A 12,772-nucleotide genomic window follows, 5' to 3' on the forward strand; every position below is an offset into this window, starting at 1 on the left:
GAAGAAGGTGGGAATGTTCCAGAGACCCAGGACAGGGATGCCCAGCTTTGCTCAGGCCAGGGCTCCACCCTCCACTTCTGGCCTTTCTTTCCATCTCCCACCCTGCCACTGCCTGGGTTCCTGTACCATCTTCCCTGTTTAGGAGTTCGGGAATTCCTGCCTCAAATGCCTGTTATCTTCCATTGGTTCTTGATATGGAGATCTAGTTCAGAGCCTCAATCAAGAGAGTTCTCAGGCGGGAAGGAGGGAGGGTGGGAATGGGGAAGCCAAGACTGGGATGACACACAGTGGATTTGCAGTAAAAGCTCAGCTGATCCCACAGGAGCTCTGGAGCTGAGATGGCCCCTCAGCATTGTCCCCAGCTGAGGGGTGGAATATTTGAACTGCACATCAATCAGTGGACCTTCCATGGGAAAGTCTGTGTCTTTGGGCGGGCAATTCCCTGCATCTGAGGGCAGCTCCCAGCTGGCAGTCATCATCAGCCAAAAGTCCCATCGGGGGAGAGGGTGGCCAACTGGGATCCAGGCAGAGCCCCCGGAATTCACTCCACATGCCCACCATCATCTGACAGCAAGGATTGTGCCTTCAGCGGTTTCCACCGAGAGAGCACTGCCTACCTCTTAGGCACCTCCCTGATTCCCTCATTCTATCCTTGTGAAAATCCCGAGAGTGACATTTATAGCTCCACTTTACAGATGTGTAAACTGAGGCTCAGTGAAATGGAGAGGTTTCCCAGAGTTACATGCCTGGAGAATGCTGCAGCTGGGATTCTAACCCAAGCCAAATAGGACTTCAGGATCTTACCGTTGCCCCTTTTAAGAATTTTTTCCTTTAACCCAAATCAGCTCTAAGTCCCTGGAGTCCAAGTTCCTGCACCTAAGGATCTTATAGTCTGGTGGGGAAGTCAAGGCATCTAATGTCTTGCAGTTAAGTGTTGTGAGGAGAGGTGACCTTGGCAGGAGGAGTTGGGGGAGGGGTGACAATTTCTGTCCAGGAAGTCGGGGAAAGGAGGCAAGTTCAGCCAGGTAGAGAGGGGCCAGCTACATGGTCCTCCATGACAAGCCCTGCCCCTCCAGGAATTTCTGCTGAGTGAATGAATGCAGGCATGGATGAATTGATGGGTGGGTGGGTCGTTGGATGGGTGCGTCGTTGGATGGGAGGGTGAGTGAATGGATGGATGGATGGATGGATGGATGGATAGAAAAATGGATGGCTGCCAGTAGGGGGCTGATTGGAAGATCCAGACAGGAGGCAGGAAGCAGGGAGACAAGTGAGGAATCTAGAGCAACTGTCCAGGGGGAGAGAGTGAGACCTAATCCTGCAGGGAACATGAAACTGGTGCAATGAGAGAGAAATCGGAGGTGAACCTTATTAGATTCTGTGACCTAGAGCCTCTACCAGTGCCATGTCTCAAAATTCCATCCTTGTCTTCACTTCTATGCCCTGCAATGTGCTGTATCCCTTTTTTCTCCTCTGAATCTCCCACACTTGCCCATTTCCCCTAGCTGCCCCAGCCCTGCTTCCTCTGGGAAGTCTTACCGACACCATGGTTCTCCCTTACCCCAAGGGAGTAATCACTTCCCATTCCCTTCACAGTTTAACTTGCCATTTGGAGAGTACTGTGTTCAAATCCCTGCTCTGCAACTCCTGATGTCATGCCTATGGGGAACCACTGAACATCCCAGAGTAGGGGAGTGATGGGATGAGGGTGAAGCCACACACCCAGCACCGGTGGGGTCTCTATGCCCCCATATCACCCCTTCATTAGCCCTCTGAAGGCAACATCTGACAGTAAAAATCAGGGCGTGAAGCTTAGATAATTGGAAACAGGACCAATGTCTCAGGATGGTCCCTAAATTCTCATGGAGTGGAATGTGCAAGCCCTCACAGAGAGGCCTGCAAAAGCCCTTAATTAAAGACACCATCAGAACAAAAATTCTCTGAAGCAAAAGGGTGTGGATCCCATCAGAACCCCAAATCCAGGGAACCAGGCCTGCCCAAGTGTGCAGCACAAAACCAAATGAGTCCTGAGGACGACAAGGTCCTGTTTTCACAGGCTGCCCACGTGAGTGATGCTATCCTGCCACCAACATGCCCTGGGATTGTATCAGTTTACCCCCCTGGTTGTGGGCAAACCTCTTGTGGAAAAAGGGGATTTTTTGGACCAGAAAGCCCAGGCTGGAGCTGCAGATGGGGGTGGGGTCTAAGGGCTCCAATGATATCATTGGAAGTTTCTCTCCATTTTGCTGCTCAGCATCCTTCAGAGTTGGCCTCATGCCCTTGTCCCTATAAAGGCAAGATGGTGGCATCAGGCGAGTCTACTTGAACCCATGTAGTCATACAACTGCCCTGAACCAATCTCTGTGGCCATGGAGTACAACACCCTGATTGGCTAAAGCCTGGAGAGTGTCCCCCAGGTTGCAGTGACCAAAGAGCAGGAGAAGGTTCTCCAAACAGAAACTGAAAGGGGAATGAACTCTCGGGTAGTAGACAACCAATGTTCACCCGCTGGGTGCGAGGTAGCTATTGTTATCTATTCTAGTTTACAGAGGAGAAACCAGTCTCAGAAAGGTGAAATCATGCTCCCACTTAGGAAGGGGCAAAGGCTGAACCCAGCTTTCGAACCCAGCTCTGTCTGGCACCAGAGCCCGAACTCTGAAGTGCTTTCCAGGCAACACCTACTCGAACTCGGACTTGGTGCAGCATAATTATGAGGAAGATTGCCATCCTTAGGGGGCATTCTCCAGAACACTCTCTCGGACAGTCTGACACTTGGCAGCATTGGCTTTAATTAAAATCACATTCAGAGAAAACCCATCTAGGACTATCTGGGGAGACAGAATGCAGCCTGTGTGCATGACCTCAGACCAGCTGGGCCTGGAGGGAGAAAACACTCTGACTTCACAGGGCTTCATGGGGGTTATTCTGAATAATGGGAAGTAACATTTATTGACCACTTTCTTCACAGCAGGCATGATTCTAGGACCTTTGCATGTCTTCTTCAATCTTTTCAGCAACCTTGTGAGCTTGGTGCTGTTATTAATCCCCACTGTGGAGTTATGGAAACTGGGGCACCATGTAGACTTAGCTCAGAGGAAGTGCTCAGTCAGTGCTGCTGTTTATCATTAACATCAGAGGATCTTTAAGCCTCAGATTCTGTGGGTCTCTCCAGGACTCAATTTCCCCATCCACAGCTCTGGTCATGTCTCAAAGACTCTGTTTCTACCATGTCATGGAACCAGTGCCTTCTATTCCCTTTCTTTCTTCTTTTCACTCCACTCAGAGAAACAAAAAACAGAGTTTGGAAAAAGCCCATCCTGCACTTAGATACCTAGGATCATACTTTAATGACTGGTGGGGGGCGTGAAAAATGTCCATTTAGGTGTCAATGGACAGCAGGGTTCCAGAAAGACCGCTGATTTGGGAGCCAGCTAGATCTGAATTCTAATCTTGATACTCCTACCACAGTTGTGCAATGTACAACCTTCACAACCTTATGTGGTGGGCTGCCAAATATCCCTTTCATAAAATGAGAAGTATGGGGGCTATCTCAAAGAGCTGCTGAAAAAACTGAATGAGACAACATTTGCAAAGTGTTTAGCATAAAGCCTACATAGAATAGGTACTCAAAAATAAAAATAAATATAAGATTGCACAAAATTGTCTAAGGTCACAAAGGCAGAGCTCAGATTTAAATCTTAGTCTGATAGCCAGAAAAGTAATACTTTTGACTATGTACTCAACATCACATGACATAAAGCCGGAAAGGAATGAAATGAATGATTTACTTATCTCTGTTATAGTCCAAGGTACACAACTGATGCCAGATAGACCTTGGATAACCCAAGTTGTGTTGGAAGGACAGATAGATGAGAGTGTATGTGCATAGGTGAAAGAATGGATGGACAGGGAATGAATGAATGGGGGGTAGATGGGTGGGTAGGTGTAAGGACAGATGGATGTTGGATTATTGGCTGGGGAAAGGGCAAATTGGTAGGTGGTTAGATGGAAGGATGGGCGTGTGGACAATTGGGCAGACACTTGAATGCTTGGGTAGGTAAATGAATGGGTCAGTGGAAGGACAGGTGGAAGAATGGGTAGGTAGCTAGAAGGGCAGACACTAGAATATGCTGAGAGAAGCACAGGCGGCAAATATCTCTGGCCTTTTGGCTACCTCCCCTGAGTTGCCTTTTCCAGTGGAAAATTGAAAATCATGGGCCCTGGGAAGACATTTCCCTGTGTGGTCTGTTAATAGAGGCCCAGAAAGGCCAGCCAAGGCTGAAAGCTCACCCCCTACCAGGACCCTGTTATTAGCCATGCTCCCCTACCCTGGCCCTTGGGTGGAAGTATGGGCTGGTGGCCACTGAGGAGCTGGGCCCACCCAGGCCCCTCATTAAGCCCTATTAAGCCCTCAGAGTAGGAGGAAGAAGGGGAGGGGACCTTTCTTCCAAAGGTCAGCAGTTGGAAAAAGAAGGTACAAATGTACTCTGGGGTGGTCGTCTACTCTTGAGCCATGAGGAATGTGGATGTTTCCTTGGGCCAACCTGCTCCACCTCCATTTTGCAGGCTGGGAAACCAAGGCCCACACAGAAGAGTAGAGGGACATGCCCAGAAGTCAGGACAGAGTCACACTCAAACTCAGGTCTCCCAGTTCACAGACTGCAGCCTAGCCTCTCCCTGAAAACTGCAGCATTAAGATTGACATTGGAGATAAAAAGGAATTGGCATGAGCAGAGCTCCTACATATGCTAAGCCCCTGGACCAAGCATTTCCTGTTCACGAAGCCCTTGGCCTCCTCTGTGCCCCTGCTGGTAACATGGAAACTACTTGTCCTTTTGTTGATTCAACAAGCACTCATTAATTATCTTCTCGGACAAAACACTGATGTAGGTGCCAGGAATATGGTGTTAACTAGCTAAAAAATGTTTCCACCCTCACGGAGCTTACCTTCTAGAAGGGGATGAAGATATTAAACAAGCAGATAAATACAATGTACTATGAAGACAATCAAATAGGGATATGGGGGTCCACTGGGTGACTCAACTGGTTAAAAACTGACTCTTAATTTCAGCTCAGATCATGATTTCAGGGCTGTGGGATCAAGCCCGGCATGGGACTCTGCACTGATTGTGGAGCCTGCTTAAGATTCTCTCTCCCTCTCCCCCTGCCCCAACTCCCTATCTTAAAAAAAAAAAAAAAAAATTATGAGATGTAGAGTAATAGGAGGAAATTAGGAAGCAGGGCCTTTCTGAGAAGGTGCCCATGGCCAAGGTAGTCAGGTGTCTATAAAATCCATGTTCCCCTTTGCTGGTGTACAGTTGGAGCTGGCCAGGCTGGAGCAACATTTCCCAGCCCTCTTTGCATCCAGGGGTGGCCACGTGACCCAGTTGTTCCCTACCAATGGGATGGGAGCAGAAGTGGTAAGTGCTCTTTCCAAACCCAGGCTTTTAGATATGGTTGAGCTTCCCCCATGCTTTCCTTTCCCCCTGGCTGGTAGCAAGGGACAAAAAGGCTCCAGGATGGAAGAGCCTGGATCCCTGCATTACCACATGGAAGAAAGCCACAGTGCACTGGCACTACCACTACACTTTTAGTGTGCTTAAGCCATTGCCACTTCAGGGTCTTTTTGTTGAAGCACTTTAGCTTAACTGAGCTTAACTGAGCTTAACTGAGGCCATACTGTGAAGTTTGAACTGAGACCAAAAGACCACATGGTAAAATGGGTTAGGGTATCACAGTCAGGGAAAATGGCAGGTGGAAAAGTCTCAAGGCAGGACTGGGCTTAGCATATTGGAGAAACAGAACTGATATCAATGAGGCCAGAGTGAATGAAGAGGTGAAAGTTACAGGCCTCAGTCAGGAGTCCAGATTTTAGGGGAGGCCACTATGGGCACGGCAATAAGCAGGGGAGAGATACAACTCGGTGTGTGTTTTGAAGATATTCCTGGCCTGCTGTGCAGAGATGAGCCGGAGGGAGGCAGGAGTAGACCTCGGAGCAGAGAGGGGCTGAAGCAGTCATGGCAGATGATGTGGGCCTGGATGTAGCTGGGGGCAAGAGAGAGGGAGTCAAGGGAATGGATTTAGGGTACTTTTTGGAGGACTGGCTGATGGGTTTGTTGTGGAGGGCAAAAGAAATTTAGTAATCCTCAAGCCAGTAAACAAATCTAACGAAGCCAATATGTATTAATAGACACTTGGAGGGTATTTTTCCAGCTCCCAAGCTCCTCTCCTGAGAACCTCCCACCCATGGGAACTCTGCTTAGTCTATAAGGGGGCTCCTCCCCCTGTTGCTGAATAGATCAGAGATGAGCTCATAATTGGGGCTCAGCCAATCAGATCCCAGGGCTCTGTCCTTGAGAGAGACCCTGGAGAGATGTGTCTAGGAGCTGAGCATGAATGCTCTCCCATCCACCCATCCCAGAGGAAAGGAAGCATATAGCTGCAAATGGAGTCAACACTCCCTCCACCCCAGCTGGAATTGCCACCAGCCAAGCACAGACCAGCTACCCCTTGCAGAGCCTTCGCCTGGCAGTGCAGGAATGGGTCTCCCAGGGCAGAGGATGGGTGGGGCAGGCCAGACTTCTGGACCCCGGGCTGGAAGGCATAACCACTGGGTTCCGTCTGTGTGTGAACAGAGACCCGTCATCCCCCTAGGAAGGAGGATGGAGCTTCTGTTTCCCCTGTTTGTCAAGTGGCTTTCTATGGTAGCTTGTATTTTCCAGAAATGGCCACAATATTTCCTTTTCCCACATGCTCTTCAAGAACTCTGCCACTCTCCATCACCAAGGGGTGGAGTCTATCTGGCCTCTCCGTGGGTCAGTGTGCAGGTCCTAGAGCCTATGTGGGTTCTTTCTCCCTTGGTTTCTTCATCTGTAACATGAGGATGACAGGAATAGTACCTCCCTCCTATTGTTCTGTCCAGATCACGTGAGTTAATCCACCTAAGCACTTAGAACAGTGTTGGACATGTGATAAATGTGAACTGATTGTAGAGTAGGAGCAACAACTACAGAGCCCTTGACCAGTTCATGGACTTGGCACCCAGCTGGTACTTAGTAAATGGTCAGGATCTCTCTTTGTCTTACTCTGCAACATGTATCATCACCCAACATGGAATTCATCTGCTTATGTGATTATTGTCCCCTTCCTCCACCACAAGGTGAGCAGCATAAGGACAGGGATTCTGTCTGTTTTCTTCCCTGCTTTATCCCCAGAGCCCAGCACACAATAAGTGCTCAGTGAATATTTGTTGGATGAATGCATTCCTAATCTAATTTTTAGTTCTGTGCTTGGTTCCAAGCCAGCATTCAAAAAATGCTCATCCTCCTCACCCCTGCCAGTCTCTCCATCCTACCATCCCCATTTCCACCTGCTCCAGGAAGCCCTCCAGGGCCTCACAGCACCCATGATGTCCCTGTGGTCCTAGGGTCTCAGCTGCCCACAGCAAAGTTCTCCACTGGCCTCCTCAGCCCACTTCTCACGTACTTCGCCGAATCTGTTGCGTAAATGCTCTCCTTCTTCCTAGCCCCTCTGGCCAGTATGTGGCATGCCCAAATGTGGGGACTAGAACCAGCCCAGAGAGAAACCCCAGCCTCCCTGCCCACCCCTATACCCCAGGCAAGGCGCACTCTTGCCCCTGGACAGACTGTGGGGATTTTCCACGTGACTGAGCCCAGATGCTGCTGGACCCTCCCGCCTCCTCCAACTCCCAGCTGCAGGGCCTGCCATCCCACCAGGGCCAGAGCCATCCCCCATGCGTGATTCCAACATCTGTAATACTTTCCCCTCTCCCGTGGACCTCCTCCTCCAAATTCCTCCTGCTTCATTATTAGTATATATAAAAAATAAAAAAATTAAGCTGTCTTAATCATTTTCCATATTAGCTGACAGCCGGCTCCCATATGCCTGGGAATGAGACCATTTCTCCTGTGCCCCCCTCGGCTTTTCCAAAATAACTAACCCCAAACAAGGCCCAGTTGTCCAAAACCCTCTGTGTTGGAGACTCCACAGCCCTGTGTCCTCGGGGTCCTGTCTGGCTGGTGTGGCCTGAGTCAGAAGCGAAGGATGGAGGTTCTCTCATGCCCCCACCAAGCAGACCTCAGGGCTGGGCTGCTCAGGGTTCAAGTCGGCATGATCACTCACCAGCTGGAGACCTCCATTTTCACGTTGTCTGTTTTGTTTAGCCCAGAAGAGGAAAGTGTATGAATTCTGGAGCAGACAGATTGGAGTTCCAAGTCCAGCTCTGCCGTTTGCCAACTGTGCAACCTCAGGGAACCCACTTAACCTCTCTGAGCCTCAGTTTCTTCTTCTGTAAAATGGCAAGATCGATAGCATCACTTTCTCAGTGTTGTCATGAGGGGTCGAGACGGCTATGATGACAACAATTACTAATAGTTATTAGCCATACATCTCCCGCCATATGCCAGTCACTGAGCTGGGCCCCTACCAGCATCCCCACATGCGATCTACACAACAACCTGCCTACAGACAGGGAACAGAGAGAGAGGTTGAGAGCGTGCAAATCTCCCCCTGAGAACAAGCAGCGGGGAAGTGGAGGAGCTGGCTTCTGAGGCAGGCGTGCTGACTCCAGCCCCTATATCTTCTGGTCCTCTCCCAGGGATGGCCCAATGTAGATACTCCTTGACTCCTTGTCCCACTCTCACCCAGCTTCACCTTGCCCTTCTCTCTCTCAGCCTTCAACCTGAGCACCAGGGATCAGCTGTTCTGCTGAATCTTGTCTGCACTCTTCTGCCCCCCCCCCCCCGCCCTGCCCCACTATTAGGCTGTGGGCATCAGGAGGGTGGGTAGGGGCTCAGGGCCCATGTACAGCTGACTCAGGAAGCACATCTCCACTCAGGCCACTCATCAGCATTCCCTGGGAGTGTTTAAAAGCATGAACACCCATGCCCCATCCCTGGGGTTGAAGAGCTAGACATTCTGGGTTGAACTTGCCCTGAAAGAGAAGTCACAAGACAGAAGGGGATACACTTGCCTTTCCCACCTCAAGCTTGAAATCTACTTTTATTTTTGCTTATGGTGAGCCAAACTGCTTTTTTGTTTGACAATAAATATGATGAATCAGTTCATAATAGAAGCCCCCAATATAGCTCCCAGAATTTATCCAAAATAGCCCAGACCGAACGTGGCTAAAATATCAGAATAGTCATATTGATACTGACATGTTGGGAAGACTTCCAATATTTCTTCTACATCCTTGATACACACCCCCATGGTTCTAGTTTCTCCATGTGAAGAATTCTTTCTGAGCCAGGTGCTCTGCAATTACAATTCCTCATCCTTTCTACAGCGCTGTGAGGGAGGTATCATTTATTGCTATCTTTCAGATGAGGAAATCAAGATTCGAGGTGGTTAAAGAAATGATCTGTAAGAGTCATAGCTGGATTTGAACCCAAGTCGCAGACCTGCAGAGCCACGTTTTTGCTAACACAGCCTTTGCATGGTTCTCCAGGAGGTCCCTGGTCCAAACCAAGAAATAACCTCGTTCCAAGGCGAAGGTCTTAACCGTTATCGTGTGAACTCTCCCTCCTTGAGCCAGCTAGCCTCCACCTGGAGAGGCAGCATCACGCCCAGCTGCCTGGGTTCAGATCTGAGCCCAGCCATTCACTCACCATGACATCTCGGACAAGTCGTGCACCTCCTCAGCTTCTGCTTCCCCATTCATTCAGTAGAAATACCATCTCCCACCTTTTAGGGCAGGTTGGAATGAACCCATCCTGCACCTAGAGTGTGAGCACAGAGTGGCTAGAACTGTTTTACTTCTAAGTCCCTACATGGGGAGCATAAAGTAGGTACTCAAAAATTACTCATTAATGGTAAAAAGGAGACTTGGAACAATGAAGGTAAGAGACTGGAAAGAAATATGACAAAACATGGGCAATAGATCCCTCTGGGGATGTGGTAATGGGTGATTTTTTTTTTTTTTTTGTCTTCTTAGTGATTTCCCCCCCGCCCAGGCTCTCAGACTGCAAGAATATTATATGGTTTCCCTCCCACCGTGACCTCATGAGCTATGAGATGCATGGTCAACCGAACAGCATTTTTTCAGAGGAAAGAAGGAAATGTGACCATATGGAATTGTAAGACTTCTTCCAATTTTAGAAAAGTTCAAGTCTGTGGAGGAAGGTGTCCTAGAATCAAGGAAATTCATGAGTAACCAAGTAATCAAAATGGGGGTGGTCTGTGGGGCAGGACAAAATTTATTTTTAAAAGAAGAGAATACATCTCTTTCCAGAACCCTGGAACATCGGCTTAATCCTTCCAGCATACACCTGACTCACCTGAGCCCCGTTCCAGTCCTACTAACCCGGCATCTCTGGGCTGGGACCTGGGGGTCTGTGTTTTGTGCTACCAGGGCAGATCTATGCGAACCATGTTGGAAACAAATCTTCCCCTCCTTCACTTTCTGTCTCCATCTTATAGATGAGAAATCTGAGGTCCCTGATAGGCGTCATTAGGACCCTCTTGTGTGAATAGTATAAGCAACCAATGGCCCCTCACCCCAATGGGTCTTTCTCACCCCCCCAGCCCCAGTCCTTCCTCTCCCCCACCCACCACCATTGCTCTGTCTGCCTTGAGCTGTTTCTTCCCTTTCTCCCTAAGGGAGTGTCCCCTGTTCTTCATTAGGAGACTCTGGGTATTTTTGTCTCTTTGAGTACAGTATTCTATTGCCAGCAAATAACTTTAAATAGAAAAAACATGCCCAAAATTCAACTGGAAAACAGAAAATAAATAGGAAAGGAGTGAGTCTGCCTGCTCCCTTGATGAAGAGGGTGGGCCCTGAGCCTTCTTTCCCACATCTCTGAAATGGGATCACAGCACCCACCTCCCGGGTGCAGGGCAGACCAGATGAGAAATGCACGCAACACGCTCTGCCCAGAGCGTCTGTGTTCGTTCTCATCTGTAGTTACTCACCAGGTTTATCAGTTGCTTGCTTTTTGGACTTAGAGATAATCATGTGAAGAAAACATCAAGGGACCCCAAATCCTCCACTGGACATTTGCCCATCATTATGTAGAGTCCTCTTGATTTTCATTCTGGTGGGAAGGAGCTTAGAAAATGTGATATTGGTGTCAGAACCCCAAATTTACATACACAATTAAGGTCTGAATGTATTCAGAGAAGGACCTTGCCTGCTGATGTCTATGTGATTGTATCCTTCAGTCTAGAGTGGCTTACACTTATATCTATTTAAATTGATATTTCCCAATTAAGAGCCGTTTTAAAACATGCTATCAAGATGTCAACGTTCACATCTGAGTGACCTTCCAAAAGCCTGACACAGACCCTATGTTCCTCCAGCTCCAGAACTTTCCAATACTCCTCACTGTCGACAAAACAAAGCTAAGACCCTCAGCCGCAGAGCCCGAGAGAGCCCTCCCCCGTACCATGAAAGGTTTCAAATGTCAAGTTTTACCTTCCTTTACCTTCCTCCCATCCCCTGCGCTCCCGCCACACAGAGCTGCCCGTCAGCCCCAGACAGAGCCCCACGTCCTTTCTTCCCCCGGGTGGGAGTCAGGTGTGGAGTTGGGGGTAATTATCAGCCTTAGCTTCAGGTGCACTTTTGTGACTGGTCAGAGTGAGAGCCTTTGTTTTATTATTTGTTTTATTATTTTGTTTGTTTTATTATTTGTCCCTTTCATGCCGCATTCCTGCTGTCATCTTCCCGCACCTGGGCACCCCCTCTAACACACGTGGTGAATGTCTGTAAATATACACGTGTCCTTGGAGAAGATGCGATGTCGTGTAGTGTGTGTAGGTTTCTCATTTACATAGATGCTATTAATATCATTGTTTCTTCTTTTTCTCTCAATCTGTTTTAAGATCTAGCCTCCATGTATGGTGCATCTAACTCGTGAATAGTCTGCCACAGTGAGCGTCTCCCAAGCTAGACCTGCCTGGGGTTGGAGGCGTGCGTTACCTCTAACTCCTTAACTCTAACCCCGGGAAATAAACCTCTGGAGCACTTGTTGTGCCAGAGAATTTAATAGCTTCTGCTGATCATGTAAGCCAGTCATTGTTTAGTGACAAGAGACAGGTGCCTGACTCAAGCTGTTTAAACACTAAGGACAAAGAGCATACATGTAGATGTTTGTTAGCAGCTGTTGTTAATTAAATGCAACTCTCTGTCCATCTTAACAACTCCACGGCCCAGCCTCCCACCTGTAGCAGCTCCAGGGAAAGAATGCCTACAGCATTCAGGGCTGGCTGTCAGCACAGTCTTTGCCCACTTCCTTGATGCGGTCAGGGCGTGCTGGTTTGGTCCTGTCTTCAGCTCCCTCCCCAGATGCACCTGTTCAGAAAATGTGGGCTCCAGGCTCAGGAAGTAGACATTGGTCTAAGGCAGTGTTTCTCAATCTTTTTTTCTTTTTTATTATTGTCCTCCTCGGGAGGCTTTTTAGACATTTTTCTTCCTAATTGCACTCCACGATGTTTTAATATGAGAAATATACCATGTATATGTTTGTGCCCTTTAGAGGACCACAAACCACTGTAGCATCTATGATTTTTTTTAATCACCTCCACCAACCAAATTTTTACCCCCTTGGGGGATATATTGCCCTGATGGGGAATGCATCAGCTAGGGCAATTTTCCTGGCCAGTAACTGGCTAGAACATGGGCAGGTGAGGTCAGTGTAGACAATAGTTGTGAGATCCACAATGGAGGAAACAGTTCCTTTTCCACCTTTGGTCTTATCATGGCTGGGTGTGATGCCTGGATCTGCAGCAACTATCTTGGGACTGTGAGGACAAG

This window comes from Mustela erminea, chromosome 7, assembly GCF_009829155.1.
Source record: "Mustela erminea isolate mMusErm1 chromosome 7, mMusErm1.Pri, whole genome shotgun sequence".
Taxonomy (NCBI): Eukaryota; Metazoa; Chordata; class Mammalia; order Carnivora; family Mustelidae; genus Mustela; species Mustela erminea.